Source organism: Wyeomyia smithii, chromosome 1 (assembly GCF_029784165.1).
Source record: "Wyeomyia smithii strain HCP4-BCI-WySm-NY-G18 chromosome 1, ASM2978416v1, whole genome shotgun sequence".
NCBI lineage: Eukaryota > Metazoa > Arthropoda > Insecta > Diptera > Culicidae > Wyeomyia > Wyeomyia smithii.
Genome location: NC_073694.1, coordinates 160,755,411 through 160,776,124, shown reverse-complemented (window position 1 = coordinate 160,776,124; position 20,714 = coordinate 160,755,411). Strand labels below are relative to the sequence as shown.

The 20,714-nt window shown below is 40.1% G+C and overlaps 1 protein-coding gene across 11 annotated transcripts in view; it reads right to left on the bottom strand.

Moving 5' to 3' along the window:
* Positions 1-18,821, bottom strand: part of LOC129733813 (octopamine receptor beta-2R) — a 525,686-nt gene extending 506,865 nt beyond the window's left edge. For 4 of the 11 annotated variants that reach the window (XR_008729722.1, XR_008729725.1, XR_008729723.1 and 1 more), the window contains exon 1: positions 17,208-18,816. The gene's annotated coding sequence lies outside the window, so the exon portion shown is untranslated. Of the gene's footprint in view, positions 1-8,000; positions 8,105-17,207 lie in introns of those variants that run through there. The other 7 variants (XM_055695326.1, XM_055695354.1, XM_055695381.1 and 4 more) reach the window with 6 other exon arrangements.
* Positions 18,822-20,714: the final 1,893 nt, after the last annotated feature.

Sequence of the window (20,714 nt, the reverse complement as noted above, 5' to 3'; positions counted from 1 at the left end):
CGGCTAATACTCTGCCTGATGTATGTTCGCCTTACAGTGCTACGCTTACTAACTCCAATGTGGAATGTGCCGCTGCGATTCCTGCTGAGACATCAAATAGGTCAACTACCACTGAACCCGCCAATCAGCGTACCACGCGCTCATCCAGCAATTGTGCTTCCGACAATATCGCATCGTCAAGGCATCGCTTTTTGACCATCTACTACCAGAACGTTAGGGGCCTGCGCACAAAAACGTCTGAGTTGAAGCTAGGATTGTCAAACTGTGAATACGACGTGGTAATACTCACCGAAACATGGCTTCGGTCCGACATAAGCGATTCGGAACTAACATCAGATTACTCGCTCTTCCGATGTGATCGCAATGAATCTACAAGCACCCTCACGAGAGGCGGTGGTGTGCTTATTGCAGTTAAATCTACACTACGCTGTACCGAGATTTTGCTAACCGACTGTAGCCAGCTCGAGCAAGTGGCTGTGTGTATAAAGCTACCAGACCGTTCTCTGCACATCTTCGGTATCTACCTACGACCGAATTCTGACACAACACTATATTGCTCCCACACAGCCGCCGTTCAGTCTGTTTGCGATGAATCGTCAGCAAGCGATATCGTTTTAATTCTCGGTGATTACAATCTTCCCCAGCTTCAATGGAATTTTGATGATGATATCAATGGATGCATAACAGTTAATGCCTCTAGCGAGCAAGAACTCGCTTTTTGTGAATCCATTTCTACATGCGGGTTGGTGCAATTGAATTCTTTTTCGAACACGAATGGTAGAACACTCGATCTAGCATTCACGAGTTCCCCGGACGATTTTGAAATTTCGCCACCCGTGCTTCCGCTCTTACCAATCGACCTTCACCATCCACCGTTTGAGTTGCAAGTTGATGTGCGTAGTTCGACGCATGTTGAACTCGGAAACAGCCAGCCAGATTTACTCGATTTTGACTTTAGGAGCTGTGACTTCAGCTCTCTTAATGCTGAATTTTCAACTGTTAACTGGGTACAGCTGATTGAAGGTCTAACTGTCGACAACGCTGTTCTTTCGTTCTACGACAAGCTGTTCGAAATACTCAATTCGAAGGTGTCACGGCGTCGTCGCGCTGTTCGTGGAGCCATTAGGAAACCATGGTGGAATGCCGAGCTCAGGAATATGCGCAACAAACTGCGCAAGGCACGGAAACGATTTTTTCTTAATAAATCCAATGAGCACCGTGAATTACTTCGCCTTGCAGAAACAGCCTATAAGGAACTAGTTACGACATGCTATCGAGCCTATTTAAACAAACTACAGTCGAACCTGAAGCATAATCCTACTGAGTTTTGGAAATTCGTCAAAGAGCAAAAAGCTAGTAATCTCGTCCCGGACGGTGTGTTTTACGGAGAAGCCACTGCCAACACACACGAAGAAGCCGCAAATCTTTTTTCGTGCTTCTTTGAAAGCGTGTTTAACACTGTGCCGCCCCAGCTCCATCCTAATTGTTTTCAGCACGTACTTTCCCACGACATTCGTCTACCGTTTTTCAATTTCTCTCGTGAGGATGTATTCAAAGCGCTTACTAAGCTTGATGAATCGAAAGGGGCTGGAACTGATGGATTAGCTCCTATAGTATTGAAAAAGTGCGCCGAGTCGCTAGTTGGTCCGGTAACATTGTTGTTTAATCGATCGCTGGATGAACAAACTTTCCCGACTTTATGGAAGACGGCCAAAATGATACCCGTTCACAAATCAGGGAGCACACGAAAAGTTGAAAACTACCGCGGAATATCTATTCTCTGCTGTCTAGGGAAGCTTCTGGAATCTCTGATGCATGAGGTCATGCTATCCGCAGTTAAATCGATAATATCGAACGATCAGCACGGTTTCGTCCCGCGTCGCTCTACAACAACTAACTTACTATGTTACACCAGCGTATTATTTCGGGAAATTGAATGTCGAAATTAAGTGGACTCGGTATACATCGACTTCTCAAAAGCATTCGATACCGTTCCGCACACCTTCGCAATTGAGAAGCTTAGGCATATGGGCTTCCCCAATTGGATATCCGACTGGTTAATGTCGTACTTGACCGGTAGAAGCGCATTCGTCCAGGTGAACTCCACACGCTCTAGAAAGTTCGACATCCCGTCTGGAGTTCCACAGGGTAGTGTACTGGGACCGCTGATTTTCGTGCTTTTCATTAACGACTTGTGTCAACGAATTTCTTCTGCAAAGCTGCTTTTCGCCGATGACCTGAAAATTTTCCGAGTAATAAAGTCCATGTTGGATTGTGTTTGCTTGCAAAAAGACATCGATATACTTTCACGTTGGTGCAAAGAGAACGGGATGCGTGTGAACATCAACAAATGCAAGGTGATCACTTTCAGTCGCTGTCATAATTTGATTAGTCATCAGTACAACATCGACACAACTCCACTGGACCGTGTGCAGTCTATCCGTGACTTGGGCGTCATTATCGATTCTAAGCTCCGCTTCAACCAACACATCTCCGCCATTACCGCTAAAGCTTTTTCGATCCTCGGATTCATTCGCCGCAATGCTTCACAGTTTACTGACGTGTACGCGCTTAAGGCACTATACTGTGCTTTAGTACGCAGTGTTCTGGAGTACGCTGCTCCCATATGGGCCCCGTACCATACCTCTCAAGTTATGCGCATTGAACGAGTTCAAAAATGTTTTTTACGTTTTGCTCTTCGTCACCTACCGTGGAATGACCCTGTACTTCTGCCCGACTACTCGCAACGATGTTGTTTGATTGACCTGGAGTTGCTGTCAACAAGACGAATAAAACTTCAACGATTGTTTGTTTTCGACGTCCTAACGAACAATATTGACTGCTCAGACCTTCTCCTGCTAATTCAAATAAATGTTCCTCAGCGCCGGTTGCGATACTGGACAATGATCTCCATACCCGGGCACAGGACAAGCTATGGTTATAACAATCCGCTCAGTTCCTGCCTAAGAGGCTTCAATGACGTCAGTGATTTATTTGACTTTAACTTAACCAAAAATAGTTTTAAAAATAGAATTAAAAACATAGCATAAGACAAACCAGTCTGTACGATATGATCGAAGACGATGAACAAATAAACAAATAAACAAATAAACAAATATTTCCTACTACATAAACGAAAGAGGGACACAAACCAGCCCTCAGTTCTAGTGCAGGCTTAAAAAGGGACAATGGGCGGAAGCTGCAGAGTACAATGAGGCGAACAGGGTTGTAGGTAATCTGTTCATAAAATGTACCAACCGGCAATGCTAAAGCCGTCATATGTGAGCGTCATCTCTCCACTGCCAGGCAGCCAGCACAAGCTCAGGTTCCGGTGGACGGCATAAGCGGTGAATTACTTGAATCTGAGACAGTAATTAGCAGCTGCCGTGTTCTGGAAGGAAGATTCGTCTCACATTGTAGCTTTAGATAGAAATTATATGTCACCAGCATTTTGCGGAACGTTTTTAGTTGACAAAAGCTGACATCAAAAACTACCAAACAGAAAGACTGGCAAGTCAAGTGAAAGTTCGAATTATCCGTCACACAGAAATATCTCGAACGAGTCATCCTCGAGTTGGGTATTCTGGGACGGTCATTTTCCCGAGTGCTGGCTCATAAATGATGCATCAACTTGACAACTACCCAATGAATCCTTCCGGAGCGTCCAACACTTCGAACAGGATGGCAAAACTTTCTACCAGTGCCGCCTGTGCACTCTTAAGGGGAATTTAATTAATCTGTGTATTTGTAATGCTCTTCGTCGCAGTTACTTGAGCAAAATGTACAGATAATGAAGCATGGAGCGAAAAATTTACATACTAAATTGAGTGTTTAACAATTATCGCTCACCAGTAAGTGCCGTTTTGTCGCTTAATTCTTAGAAAGTTTCTATATGCATGGATAAATGTACAAATTCTCAACGTTTCAACGTTTTTGTTTTCTATTATTAAAGAGCAGACAAACTTCAGTACGAATGAAACGTCAAGGGCTACTAACAACGCCAACCACGTCCAATGTTGACATTTTAAGGAGAGAGGTAAAAACATGTTGATTTAACATCTCCACAAGAGTCGCAGGAACAAAAAACAGATTCACGATGCGGCTACTACGTGCCAAGTACCTATCTGGTTATCCACCCGAGTAACAATGTGCTTATACAATTGTTTTTGGAATAATTTGAGTTTGAAGTTTGAACTAGAGCTCATTGTAATGGAGGTACTGTCAAACTTTGTTGAAAGGATAGTTGTCATTGTCATTGTTGAAAGGATGTTGTCATTGCAAGTCGATTTCATATGAAAAGGTTAGCGTATTTAGTTTATCGTTAGTTTTGTGAACATTTGGTGGTAAATCCGTATATTCACTACAACAAACGTCGGCGCAATGAGATGAATAGAGCAACGAATGCTCTGCAACAAAATTTTCTTCGGTAAAAAGCGCATCGGTATCACAACATTATTTTTTAAGCCCAACAATTACAATTACAGCATATTATAGCTGATGAAGTTTTTCACCCAAAGCAAAACATGGGTGCTTACATTTCGCCGTGAAAATTTAACCACAGGTCACTCCCCAATTTTTCATCAAAGAAAAAACATGAACGTGATTACCTTGTTGTGGTCTAAAAAATTACTAAAAAAATATTCGAAACATAATTAAAAGTGTTCCTCCAGCTGGAGACCAAAGTTTGCTTCGTTTAGCACTTAGATTGTTTGGGTGCCAGTTGTGAAAATTGGACGAAAAGTTAAAATAATTGTTATCTTTTGGCCTATTCCTGGCAACGCAATTTTTAACAGCACTCTTCTGCATTTTCTCTCGAGCCGAAAATTTTACAAGTCCAAGTAAACAAACGCGCGACAACTGTCAAATCTCTTTCTTTTTTGTGACATAACCGTGCTATGGTCTATAGGTATTGATATTTGAAGCCAAGGCCTGCTGATAGCGTTTAGTCAGTCTAGAATCATCAGTGTAGAATAGGGTTTTCAATATTCCCGGGAATGGATTTCCCTGGAAACGGTAATGAAAAACTTCATTTCCCCGGAATTCCCGGGAACCGGGACTGGATAAAAAAATTCTTAGCAAAAATAAGATTTCAAATAAAGTTTATTAATAAATCATCTTCAGTTCGCATGAAAAACTGATTAAAAAACAAAACTTATTCATTTTTTTATCAATTTCAAAACAGATTTCAAAATTGTTTGACAATGAACAAAGAAAAAAGCAAGCAACTATCCGCTTAGTGGTAAACTCATTAGCAAAAAAAGACGTTAGACGAAGAAAATATTTCTTAATTTTTCGTTTACTGAATAAGACAGCATATAAGTTTCATGACTGTGTTTTTCAGTCACATGTCTCAAAGTAAAAATCCTTCCTCATACACCTCCAACCGTGTCAACTTGTTAAATACTTCTGTTTCTACTGTGTTTTTCGATACATCCATGATGGAAGAAACTCGTGGAATCCCGGATCACTTACGCGTGCAGCAGATTCCTAAAATATTTTTTAACAAATATAAAAACATCAACTGCGACAATACGTTTTATACTGACAGATCACTTCGCAATGGGTCTACTGGCTTCGGTATCGTCAACAATAATTTTACCGTCTCCTACAAGCTCGATAATCCCGCTTCTGTTTACGTCGCAGAATTGGCTGCAATTCAGTATACATTAGGGATTATTGAAATACTACAAGGTATACAGCCCTAGGGGTTGTATGAAATGGTGACGTAGGACTAAATGTATATTATATGCTGCTCTAAACTGTTCATAGGCAACACTACCGTTTATTTTTGATGTTCGTTATTGTAAAACTAACGATGCATGAATACATGAAAATTTTACACTAGTAGTAGTTGCGAAAATTCTCATAACTCTTATCTTCAAGCATCTATAGCTCTGAAAAGAACTGATTCCATAATCTTCAGTCAGAAATTCGTGCTACAAAACGCTGATAATCGCACCATCGGTAGCATTGAATATTTTGCTTGACCTCGCATAGTAAAGTTTGCTCTCCGTTGTGCCCTCTAGTAGCTGTGCAAGCTAAATATTCTGCAGCGTACGATGGTAACTAATGCTGCAGTATGCAACAACATGTTCCGCAGTGCCTGGAAGTTGACTCGTAGGCAGCTCTCGTTTCTCAATGTCGCGTACCTTTAATAGCTGCACTGCACTCGCTATTGTTTAACAAACTAAACTGGAGCTGAATTTTCTACACGCAGTCTTTTGTATCGAGCTCAGAGTAGATTTTTGCCATTAGGGCGTGGCCACGCAGCTTGGAGAAAGACAAACAAACCAAAACACCTTCGATACTACTAAGTGATTTTCATTAGCATCAAAAGAAAGTTCTTGCTTTCCCGATGCGAAAACAACTTTGGTTCTTAGATTAACTAATTTTCGTTACTAATATTTGACTGATAACGGTGTTCTAGTGGGCACAAACATACAATTAAGCCTGAAAATCATTCAATTTAGCAGTGAAAATTCTTGAAATGAGGGTTATATTTTGTTGTGATAAACTATTCATAGGCAACACTACCGTTTATCTTTGGTGCGCCCTGGTCGTTATTGTAAAAATGATTATTGAGAAATAGATGAACATTTCACACTAGTAGTAGCGGTGAAAATTCTCATAACTTTTATCTTCAAGTATTTATAGTTCTGAAAAGAACCGATTCCATAATTTTCAGCTCGAAATGTGTGCTACAGAATGCTGATGATCGCACCACCACCGGTAGCATTGAATATTTTGTTGGCCGCGCATAAAATTTGCTCTCCGCTGTTCCCCTCAAAATATCATGCAGTGTACGATGGTGCCTGTTGCTGCCGTATGCAAAATAAAACCGAACCGATTCCATAATCTTCCCGTGTGCAGAACACCTACAGAACGAACAGAACGCTGATGATCGCACCAACGGTAGCTTTGAATATTTTTCTTGGCCGCTCATAATAAAATTTGCTCTCCGCTGTTCCAGCAAAATATCCTGCAGCGAACGATGGTAACTGTTGCTACCGTATGCAAAATAAAGGTAACATGCTCCGCAGTGCCTGGAAGTTGACTCGTATGCAGCTCTCGTTATATCAAATAATTGTTACACATTTTATCTATACACCGACATATAAATGACTAAGATGCATTAAGTCGTTCGCTTGCTATAACCGTTTGAAATCTGTCGGAACATTTGCCAGTTTCATTTTCAATTTCACAATGTGCAATCTAGTATAGAAAACAAAGACGTAGTCCTACGTCAAAAATGCCCACGGACAGTCTCTATTGAGGCTCTCCGATCGATGAAGGATTTAAAGCACTCTCCGTATTTCCTGGGGAAAATCGGGAACATCTGAGTGCTTCATCCGAAAAATCTTCTCAGATTACCTCAGTGTGGGTCCCTTCTCATTATTTTATTCCGGGCAATGAGAAAGCGGACACTTTGGCTAAGGTGAGCGCAACAAACGGTGATATTTACAACAGACCAATTGCCTACAATGAATTTTTAAAATTTTCACGTCAGAGCACACTTATCGACTGGCAAGCCTCGTGAGATAAGGGAGAACTGGGGAGGTGGCTACACAGCATCATCCCCAAGGTTTCCACCAAACCTTGGTTTCGGGGGTTGGATTTAGGACGAGATTTCATTCGCGTGATATCTCGGATTATGTCCAATCACCACCATCACAGCAACGGAAAGAAAAAGTTAAACCGAAATTCGGAAACTGCTTATTTAGACCGGGCTACCTCATTCTTATTTGCAAAAACCGAGAAACATCTGAGTGGATAAAAACCATTATCCCCAGTATAGTTCCTTGGGTAGGAGCAGAACTGGTTGCGGTTGATGAAAACAAAATCCCGCAACCAGTAACTCTAATTGGATTCTTTCCCATGAGCGCTGATGACAGCAATGAAGAAATTCTTGCTCTTCTAGAAGCTCAAAATGAGGGACTAGTAGTTGACAGCTGGAAGATTTTTCTGAGGAAGGTAATAAACAAGCGACATGTAGAACTTACCTTCAGCGTAGATGGAACATCGTTGAGAGCTCTCAACGAATGCGAATTTGTCCTTGACTTCAAATTTGGGAACGCTCCTATCAGGAAGAAAAATCCTAAAAAGTCACAGGAGGAAAGATGGACGTTGACCAAAACTTGGAGGCTACCCGTATTATTTCACGGACCCAAGTATCAGGAGACAGAAAAGTGGCGAGACTCGCTACTAACGAAGTCCCTGGAACAAGTGGAGTCATTAATGCGGCAAGGACTCTACACAATAATAATGAGGCCAACAGTATCAGGACTCGTGATGAAACTGGAGACGATATAGTGGGTGGAAACAACACTAATCAAAATGTCCCAGGGCGGATCGATGTCCAGAATACTGAAAAGACTCATTCGAAAAACAAGCGTAACAAAGATGACTTTCCAACAGGCAACAACGACTGCGGAATAGTCACTGGAAATCTTGAAAATGATAATTGACATGGCCATCACATCCAACATCAATCACAGCATCAAATTTATCCAAGCAAATCTCCATCATGCAAAGGGGGCTAGCGCAGTACTTTGCAAGAGATTCGCTCAAAGCAAACTGGATATTGCTTTCATTCAGGAGCCATGGTAGTATAATGGGAAAATACTGGGTCTTGACATTAAATCGTGTAAGTTAATATATGACGAAACACAGCAATCTCCCAGGTGTGCTATTGTTACTAGCAAAAAAATAAATATTATGCCTATTACAGAATTTATTAAACGTGATATTGTGGCGGTAGCTATACAAATTTTCACCACACGTGGTAAAACTGAAATCTACATAGCTTCGGCATATTTTCCTGGAGACATAGACGAGGCGCCTCCACCAGAAGTTTCAGCATTCGTGTCATTCTGTAAAAATCAGAACAAAGCATTCATCATAGGTTGCGACGCAAATGCACATCATACAGTATGGAGCAGCAACGATATAAACAAAAAAAGTGAGTGCCTACTAGAATACATAACTCAAAATAATATAGATATTTGTAATAAAGGGACTGACTTCACTTTCATGAACTCCATAAGACAAGAAGTCTTAGATTTAACACTCTGCAGTAACACCCTTTCGGAAAGAATACATAATTGGCATGTCTCCAATGAAGTATCCTTATCCGATCACAGACATATTTTATTCGAATACAAAACAAATGAAATTATCAAAGAAACTTTTAGAGACCCCAGAAAAACGAACTGGGGGCTATACTATTCTTATCTATTAGCGGGAGGCAACTTCCCAAATGATATTATAACCACAAACAGAGAACTTGAAAATGTCTCTGTTCAAGTAACAAATAGAATCTTCCAAGCGTATAACAACAGTTGTCCGATCAGGATTCGATCAACAAACAGGGATGTTCCATGGTGGAACACCAGACTAGATAATCTAAGGAAGCAGGCACGAAAAGAGTTTAATCGCGCAAAGCGCACCTCACAGTGGGATGCATATAGAAGAGCTCTTTCTACGTACAACAAAGAAATAAGGAAATCTAAACGTAAAAACTGGAGGCACACATGCGAAAATATCGAGAGTACTCCAGTGGTTGCTAGGTTACAAAAAGTTCTTTCACAAGATCATTCTAATGGCTTAGGCACTTTGAAATATAACAGCGGAGCTTTCACTTCCACCGCCACAGAAACTTTGAACCTAATGATGGAGGTACACTTCCCAGGATCCTCACCAGTCGTGAGCGAAAGTGCGACTTCGTTGGAATCATACACTGGATCAGAAACGACCAGCATAATTAATTCCAATGAACCCAATGAAATTGTAGGTGCAGCTGGGCAAAATATGACCAGAGAGCATTCGCAAGATCTAGCAAGTCGTATTTTTACTCACGCGAGAGTTGAATGGGCAATAAATTCGTTTGCACCATATAAATCACCAGGTTCTGACGAAATCCGTCCTATCATGATTCAAGAGGGCAAAGGAAGCTTAACCTCTTGCTTTACTGAGATGTTCAAAGCAAGCTTAAGGTTAAAATATATTCCAAAAAGCTGGCGCCAAGTTCGTGTTGTCTTTTTTCCGAAAGCTAATAAAAAGGACAAAACGAGTCCAAAATCGTTTAGACCAATTAGCCTTTCGTCATTCATGTTGAAATTGATGGAAAAACTCATCGATGACTATATAAAGTCAGAATATCTGAAGCCAAAACCTTTGAATAAATATCAATTTGCTTATCAGCATAACAAATCCACAGTAACAGCACTTCATGCACTAGTAACAAAAATTGAAAAAACATTCGAAGCCAAAGAAATTATGCTAGCAGCATTTCTAGACATCGAAGGCGCTTTTGATAATGCATCCTATAATTCAATGAAAGATGTTATGATAAAACGTAACTTCGACAAAACTAGCGTTGACTGGATATTTGAAATGTTACAAAAAAGAGAAATAACTTGCAATCATGGAGGCTCAACAGTCACAGTAAGGACTGCAAAAGGATGCCCACAGGGAGGGGTTCTCTCACCCCTGTTGTGATCATTAGTGGTTGATGAACTGTTGACACAACTAGAATCACAGGGTTACAAAGTAACCGCGGACGATATAGTAGTTATAGTTCGTGGAAATATGAGCATGTAATCAAAGATAGACTCCAAGATGCTCTAAATTTAACTACAATGTGGTGCAAAAAAGAGGGACTTACGATACATCCAAAGAAAACTAACGTTATTCTTTTTACACGCAGGAAAAAAATCAAAATTCCTGACTTATGTCTCAATGGAACGAAATTAGAACTTTCGCAAGAAGTCAACTACTTAGGAGTAACTCTAGACAGCAAATTAAACTGGAGCTTACATATGGAAAAAATAATAAATAAGGCTACAAGTGCCTTATGGATCAGTAAAAAAACCTTTGGTAACAAATGGGGATTGAAGCCAAAGATGATCTATTGGATCTATACAGCTATCGTTAGACCCAGAATAACATATGCGTCCTTAGTATGGTGGCCAAAAACAAATGTCAAGTATGCTCAAAAGAAGCTGGAAAAGTTGCAAAGACTTGCCACAATTTCCATCACTGGAGCAATTCGAAGTACTCCTTCAAAGGCACTAGATGCTATGTTAAGCTTACTTCCATTGCATCTATTTGTACAATTAGAAGCAGAAAAAAGCGCACTAAGGCTACAAAGAACAAAAAAGTTCCTTGAAGGAGACCTTAGGGGACACCTCAGTATACTTGAAAATTTCAAAATCAGTGCAATGTTATCTCAGGAAGACTGGATGGATAGGCAGTACAACTTTGAACGACTATTCCAAGTGACTGAGCCAAGTCGCACTGAATGGGAATCAGGTGGGCCTAGCATTCAACCAGGCTCAATAGTGTTCTACACGGATGGCTCCAGGTTAAACAATAGGGTTGGCGCTGGGGTGGCAGGCCCTGGAGTCAGTCTATCAATACCTATGGGAGAGTGGCCAACAGTATTTCAAGCAGAAATACAGGCAATAATTGAATGCGCTACAATTTGCTTACGACGTAACTATAGACATACAAATATATGCATTTTTTCGGATAGTCAAGCTGCACTAAAAGCACTGAAATCCGTTTCCTGTTCTTCGAAATTAGTATGGTGTTGTATTCATTTGCTACAGCAGGTGGCTAGAAATAGTAAAGTAAACTTATTCTGGGTACCTGGGCATTGCGGCATTGAAGGGAATGAAAAAGCTGATCTGTTGGCGAGAAATGGATCAATGCAGTTGTTCATAGGACCAGAACCGTTTTGTGGGATCTCAGAATGTGCCCTCAAAATGGAACTTAAGAAGTGGGAACAATCAATGATAGAAAACATTTGGAAAAACAATAATTCAGCTCGACAATCGAAAAAATTTATTGCACCCCAAAAAACAGTAACCCAGCGATTGCTCAGTATCTCAAAAAAATACTTATGTACCTACAGTGGCCTTGTAACGGGACACTGCCCAAGTAAATATCACTTTAAACAGATAGGTAAATTGCAAAATGATGCCTGTCGCTTTTGTAACCTAGATAAAGAAACCTCGGAACATTTATTATGTGACTGTGAAGCACTCTCTCAAAAGAGGAAGCAATTCTTTGATAAACACTTAATACAACCATTAGATATCTGGATGACTTCTCCCAATAAGGTAGTGAACTTTATTCGTTCAATAATACCTTATTGGGACGATGCCTATATTCAGCAAGTGGAAACCATTCAACCTAATAGTGGTACGACACCCTGATAAGGCTTACATCAAATAGGGGCCCGCCACAAAAGATCAAATCTCTGGTCGCAGTGGAAAATGTACCTAACAGGAAAAAAAATGTCCAATCACCACGGGTTAGATGCACATCTCCTGCGTATTGGGCTGGCGAACAGTAATCATTGCGTTTGTGGATTGGGGTATCAAGACGTTCAACACGTGGTTTGGGTGTGTGCTGAATTCCGCCGAAAAATTGTTTCAATATATATTACTTCAAGCAAAGACGATTTGTTTTTTCTTATTCCGACAGTTTCGGTGACTTTATTACACCGTTTTCAAGGAGTAGAAAGGATTATCGTTCTATTGTTAAGTGTACGGTGTAGAACGATAATCTGTGGAAGATTTATGTGTCCTCTGTCCGTAAACAAATACAATGTTTCATCAGAATCAAAGGACGATTCTGCTGAGAATGGTTCAATCTCAAACTTTATTTCAAACGTGAATCATAAACTAATCAAGACCTTGGAACGCCTAGTGGGATTAAAAAAAAAACATACGGAAAACGATCAGATAATCTACCATTGAAGCATTTAATTGCATTACCTATATGGAATATGGATTACTGACTGACACAACATATTTCCCATCCTGTTGGTTGCAGCTTTTTATCAAGATTACTCCGAAGATTTGTATTGAAATCAGTCAAGAAAAAGCGCGAAATCGTTCTCAAAACAAAGTAGAAGAAATGCAATGAATTCAGTCAATTTCATTCCTTTTTTACAACATCTACACTGGTGGAAATATTTATAACGCCACCATCATTTTTGGTGTTAGTTTTTTGCTCAGTGTAATATCCAATTTCAATGTTTTATTATCAACATTGTTCAAAATAACTGATAGCCAGGTTAACTGAAGGTTGTAAGATATTGTTCAAGGCATACGTACTTTAAAATAATTTTCAATTTTCCAGATTTTTAAGGACCATCCTACAGAGAACATTTTAAACGGAAAACGAGCGGGGTAAAATCTATGTTTGAAATGAAGAAGAGTTTTCTACTCCCGAGGTTACTCGTAAACTTGATAGGAGTAGGAATGTCGTATAAAACTATGCCTACGTGGTGCTCAACATGCTACAAGAAAACGTTCTAGCGGACGTTAATGCTTAACCGGTATAGAGACAAACGGCAGTCTAGCGCTTTGCTGTTGTTTCCAAGCTTTCATCAGCTCAAATAAATGCAAAAATGAACTATCTAGTCGCCAATAGACATCCAACAAGTTTAAAAAATCCGGCTCAAACTTTTCATACAGGAAAGCAGTCGCTATATCACGACTTCCTCCGCGGCATACAAAAAAACATGCTTGAATTTCTTTGAGAAATACCAATTCTGAAATGCAAAATGGCCCAGAGAGGTTTCCAGTGATGAAAAAGTTCATTTTTGACGATTCCGATGTTTCCGGACACGAGACAACCTCGCAACTTCAGAGGAGGTGCCGTAATCGTTTGAACAGGCGTTAACAACGCTAGAAAAACTCCAATATGCTTAGGGATACCATCTGGTCGAAGTTAGAAATCAGGACACCTTTTCTAGACCCAAATTTGTATAAGTTATTCTATTCCTTGAAGTAGCAAATATAACTCGTAATATTTGATTTACTCAGTTCTTTTTACGCGGGGATACGTACCTCGCAGAAAAACGAGTTAATAAAAAAAATTCGCGTATAAAAACGCGTAATTTGAATATCCTTCGATTTAAAAATCCGCATGAAAAAACCGTCAATCCGAAAATCCGTGTAGAAAAATACCTAGTAAAAAATCTGAGTGTATCTCTGACGATCCACTTTCATCAAACCAGTTTGAATTATTACGCATTAGAAGATACTTTAAAAATTTCAACACACGTAAAATGTTTCAACTTAAACTTAACAAATGCCAGATGCTTAATTGTAAAGGTCAACGCGTGATAGATTCGTCTTATTACTCTAGTGAGATTCAACCAATGGAAAAATTTCGATCGCAGTGAGCGTTGTGACCTGGAATCGAAAACACATATTGAGCAATTTTGAAAAATTCTTCTTCTCGCCACACCAGAAAGTTAAATATCTCAAGAAAATCAGGACAAATGCTAAAATATAAAAAATAAATCAGGACGCCCAAATAGGATTTCAAAATCAGGACATGTCCTGCTAAATCAGGACGGATGGTATCCCTAAATATGCTTCATATAAAGTAAAATGAATTCCGAGAAGTACTGGATATGGTTACAGGAAGCTTTGATTTCTTTCACGGAAAAAGTTATGAACGAAAATGTTAGTTTTTAGCAATATATTGCTCTATTTTAAACAGCCGGTACCATCAAAAAATTTCTAGAGGTCCATAATTTTACTTTAATGGGTTGGCCATCGTGTAACTCGGGCTTGAATCCTGATGGATGGGGAATGTTATTTGTAAATTTATTTGCACAGGGCAGGGATTTCGAACTGCTGAACAGCTTAAAAAAAATATCATCCACGAGTAAGCTAAAATTACTCCCAATACGCTGAAATCTCTTATACATTCTATGCCAAGGCGGCTTTAAGAGGTTCTACAGAATAAAGGCGAAGCAACACGTTACTTACCATATTTGCTTTTGAGTTTTGTCGCAAATTATTTGATTAGAAAAGTTTTTTTTTCAAAATGGTGTTATTGTTGACGGATCTAGGCAACCATCGCCTTGATGGAGTACAACATCATAAATCTCTCAGCAATTGGTTGTTATGTAGTTTGTATAGCAACCAAATGAAAAATAAAATTTTCTCATTACTAGTTCAACCTCAAGCAAGAGTAAACGTCCTTTCCTTTTGTTCCCGAAGATTCCCTGCCTAACTGTAACAGTTATATTTATTTCCACCTTGAAATAATGAAATGATCCAACACTGTATATATATACTCAATATTCAAATGATCAACTGGTACAAAATACAGTGCGATGCGTTCGTTTAGACGCACCATGTTTTTCATAGGTTTTTCTTTCAAAACAAATTGGATTTTGAATGTTGAAACTTATTTTTATTTGTTATCATAAACTAAAACAAACAACATAATTTTTTTTTAAGTGCACTTGTTGGGGAAAAAATGCGAAAAATCAAAAATAAGCTGATGCATTTGTTTAGACGCACCTCAAGTTAACGTAGTAAATGCTCAAACTTTCTGAGTCAATCAGTTTGCTGATAGTTTGTAGCTCCTTCTTTATTATTAATAACTTCAAATACTATTCTGGGCATTGAATTGACAAGGTTCTGGAGAGTAATTACAGAGCTTTTATGCAAGCATGAACGTATGCATGATTAAAGATCGTTTACGATCGATTTGGCGGAAATTTATGTCACTTGATCCAAGATAAATTTTGACGGGGAAACGATTATGATATTGGGAGGGTTTTCTTATAACGAGAAGCCTCCAATCTGCAGGATCACCACCAAAATGAATTCCTGCAACTACTGCGAGCTTTTGGAAGACGGTTTGGTTCCATACTGGGAGGACCATTTGAATTAAACTGTTGTATTTCAGCAAGACAACGCTTCTATTCATGTTTCCCGGCAAACCAAGGCATGGTTTTCTGAAAAAGACATCATTGTACTTGTTTGGCCAGCATGTAGCCCAGGTTGTAACCGATCGAGAGCCTCTAAGGTAACTTGGCTGCATGAGTTTACACCAATAGACGCCAGTTCAACACAGTATAGGAACTTCAATCATGCATACGTTCATGCTTGCAGAAAATCTCTGTAAATACTCTTCAGAACCTTGTCAATCCAATGCCCAGAATAGTATTTGAAGTTATTAATGATAAGGAAGGAGCTACAAACTATTAGCAAACTGATTGACATAGAAAATTTGAGCGAACGAATGCATCGGCTTATTTTTAATTTTTCGTATTTTTTTTTCCATCAAGTGCACTTTTTTCTGAAAAAATGATGCTGTTTGTTTTAGTTTATGATAACAAATTAAAAAAAGGTTAGACATTCAAAATCCAATTTGTTTTGAAAGAAAAACCTATGAAAAACATGGTGCGTCTAAACGAACGCATCGCACTGTAGTAGGTAATTGTATATAGTTTATAGAAATACAACAACAAAATATTCTTGTTTAAGAACTTTATAAAAAGCAATACATATTAGAGGTGGCGTTATAACTATTTCCACCAGTGTATTTATATATCTTTATATATTCCAGTGCCGTGTGGATGTATTAATTCAGTCATTTTGCCAAAAACTGCTTTTTTGTAGAAACCGAAGTCTTAGAAACTCCTAAAGAAGCGCAGTGCTCAACCTAAATATCTCCCAGGGATTAAAACGCGGATCCTCCAAATTTCCCAGCCGGCTGTCAGTCTACATTTGAGAAAGAAAATGAATCCGACATCCCTACCACTGTAGCGCTGCACGTCAAGAGTTAGATAAATATGGTTCTTGCAAAAAAAACGAATTGTAAACCAACAAACCACAAGCCGATTTTCGGTCAGTCAGTTTGCTGGATCTCAATTTATCTCGGCAGAACCGCCAAATCATAACCGTCTTGTGCCACTCAGCTGTCTCTCTGTGGCCAACAATCATTGTTTCACGGCAGCAGAAATCTCAAACGTCCGGATCAAATTAGCACCTCGAGTGGTGGATCTCGTTAAAATCCCAAACCACATTTATGTCATTAGGGTGGGCGTAAGCATCGCGATGCGACGTTGCAGTTTGCATTAATTATCCGCGCTACTGGAACATCATAATAAAACCGTTTAGTGTTTCTTTCGCACGACAGCGGTGTGATGACAATACGACGATTGTTACAATTTGTTTCATTTGTTCGAATCACTTTCATTTTATTAACCCACAAAAATTAACGCCGGAGAGCTGCAATCCATTCATCATTGCAACCCTGGTCGGAAACATTAGCCGTACACGGTTTAGGAAGGAGAAAAAATAAGACGCGAAGTGCAATTTAGAAAACTTCGCTGAAAATCATAAAGCTTAAACATGGATTGCAACACTGAGAAAAACACGTACCTCAACGCGCCAGCACCAGCACTTACGGCTTTCTTTTGGCAGCCTCTGTGTCCTTGGAGTCGTTCCCTCCGCCTGGGGGAAATATTTTCCCATAAAAATGTTACCAAGATGTGCCACAGCTGCTGCAATGGGGTCGGTACGACTTTCGATTTAAGCACGCCATTCGAGGGAATGTACACCCGCACTTTGGCTCGATTTACACTTGGGTAGTAGGGAAGAAATTTATGTTATTTAGGGCCGATTGTTTTCTTCTTTTGCTTCTCGTATACTCTGCACACACACAAAACAAAACAAAAACGCCAAACGTTCAGAAGAGATTTTTGTATTCTACATGCTCGAGACTTCCTGCGGGAATATTAAAAGCTACTGAGACATTCACCTTCCGTCGGTTTTGTCGTTGACACCGCGCCTGAGATGGCGAACTGCGCTATTTTTGCCTAACAACAACCTTCACTCGGGGACCAATCTCCTTGAAACACAAACAATAGCAGTAAATAATGCTAGGTTGGTTTTTCAAGAGATTTTTTTTGGCTTCGCACCTTTGTGTCACTTGCAACTTTGATCTGGATTGCCTCCCACAATCTTCACTCTGAACTTCCAAAGAGTTTAGGGAAAAGACAGCTCAAGGGAACTTGTGTTCATTTTTTTACTTTTCTTTTCAATTTTCTTCCTTTCACGCTGATGAGCACGATATGCTTTCTTTTTTGCTACCCATCGCTTAAGTCAAACCGTTCCCCATCAGCTATTCTCCTCAAGTCGGGACACAATCGAAACACAATAAAACCACCGCAAGGAAATTAGTATCCTTCCTTGGCTTAATTATACCCGCTGATTGCGGGTCTCCGACGGAGACCTAACAGACAACTTGAGCACGGATGAATGCTTCTGGTTTTTCCTTTTCTGTGCCTCACAACTTGCCATGTCTGATTAGAGCGCTGACATTTATGTGGCTCTGGTTTTGGATCAAAGCAAACATAGGACTGTAACACAATACCGCAAACCTCTGTTGCAGTCCACAACACTCAACACATGGGTATATTCCGGAAAACTTCTCACGCGTCTGAAAGCTGACCGCTACACTTTACCAACCACAGAGCCCGAGAGTCCTTAATGCGCTCGTATCCGCCAAAGCTTTCACAGCAATGGATTAACGCGCCACACACTCGACTTTAGCTGGCTGCTATAATCGCACGCTTTTTATGAAAATAACACCTCACCAATGACTATATAGGTAGAACAAATAACCTCACGAATAGATAGATAAACGGACGATAATCTCAGCTTTCACACTTTCGTCTTCAAAACTGGTGAGCACCACGAAAAAATAATAATATGAAAAAAAAAACTTATCATCAGCCACACTTTCCACGCTTCGTTAACTGATAGTACAGTGGTGGCGAAAATTCCCTTCGCTCGCTCACCTTCCCAACCGAAAGTTCTGCCCCAACAATGAGCTAGAATGTACACCAGCTAGCGCGTTCTGTGTCAGTCACCACAGAGCGACCTAATCGCTTCAATCACACCGGGAAAAAAGCGCGCGCTACACCACAGCGGTTCAACAAACGTTGTGACAGACTGCGAGTACCGAATAGAACTGGGACCAGGAGCGAAATCTCGGCTAGCATTTGGGCCCTAGAGCAGCCAGTCAGCCAGCCAGCTAGAGCCAGTGCACAGTGGAGATGCGACGCCGAAGACGGTGATGACGCCGAATTCGAGCGACACCGACAACAGCGACTACAACGACGACGGCGACGACGCTAGCAACGACGAGTAGGACTGATAGCAGCTGCCGTTCTCACGAGAAATTGCGACTGCCGGGCGTGTTGCTCAAATCTCTACTAGCACGTTCAGCACATGCTCCCGCTCTCCCGCGCTCTCTGTAATCGGAAATTCCGGTCGATCGCCGTGTTCGGAGAAGCAGCACAGAACCGTACCACCCACCAGCGACTACTACTGCTGCAGCCAACAAACGGCTGGGTGGAAATTCAGAATGGAACCTATTCGCTCCGCTCGGTACTTGTGACGCTCGGATGGCGAGCTTCTCCACTTGTACGGTTGGTTGGTGGGGCCGCGTGGTGCATCCATTCATGACGAACGACAGCGGCGCGCGGCGGCTCGTGCTGCGAGAGGCTGATTTGCTCGAGCTTGAAGTTTAAATTGGATTAGAGAGGTTTGGATTCGGACATAAAGCATCAATTTTAATAATCTCTTGAATCCACTTAGATGGATGCTTCGGAGCACGGCTGGTTTTCCATTTTTGGCACGTGTATTTCTACGGTATTCTAATTTTTATATTCATTTTTGTTTCGTTTTGTTTCGCGCTACGATGTTTTCATGCAAGATGATGTCTAAATCAGATTAAGTTTGATCATATCTAGTTTCCCTGGGCATGAATGGTAATGTGAGGCAAAAGTGCAAATGTGGGGCAAAGAAAAGTGGACGACATTTGGTAGCAAAAAAACATTGTACAAATCTTATTTGCTGTATCATGTGACTCCATGAAGAAGACAGAACACGAGGCATGGGTACATCGAATACTGCCATAAACGTTAACTCGTATATGATACTACAGTCAGGTCTGTATACGTACCTCGTAAAAAAGGTCTGTATACGTAGCTCGTCTGGAATATGTACCTCGTAAAAAACTGCGTTAAGTAAACCGCGTAAAAATACTGCGGTCATTCAAAAATCCGCGTGTAACAACGCCCTTATTAAAAAATCCGCGTAAAGACGCGATAATTGAAATTATGGGCGTTAAGTAAACCACCAAGAGAGATTTAGAAAAAAAAAACAAGATGCTCTACGACCAGTATATAAAATTGTCCATTTCTACGACCATTGTTGATCTTCCGGAGTTTTTGGTTCCCAACCCGCGTTAGTTCGAAAATCCGCGCAGAAAACCGCTTAATTGAAAAATCCACGGAAAAACCACGTTAATTCGAAATTTCACGGTAAAAAAAACTCGTAAAAAAACTGACTGTATATTGTTGCTGTATAGCTAAACTTGATAGTATGTAAATATTATACACAGTGGTAAGTTGAGAAAGCTGAATATATAAATGTTTCCCGGGACACAATATTTCTAATATCTCGCTAATTCATGAAATCATGTTAATGTGACCAGAAGCCTAGCTTTGAGCAATTCCACGGGATTTATATAGATAACAGAACTTGATTTAAATAATATTTTGTATGTGCTTTTGGCTAGAGAACTCAAAACTAATTTATAGATGTTTAAACTAGTCAAGTGTTTCTTTTCAAAATCTATTTATTAAGTTTTGAAAATAATACATGGGTCATTCCATGCAAATTAACCACAGAAAGGAACAAACTTATCATCGACCATCACAGATTCGGCTCACAGGTTGGGGATCGGTTCATCTAGGTTCACTTAGAAAAAAATTAACTTTTGGAGTCTATTAGAAAAATTCTCCACTGGAGGTGCCACCCCCTTTATTGCGAAACAACACATTTATTGTTTAAAACTTCTTTTGTCTCTCCCTTACA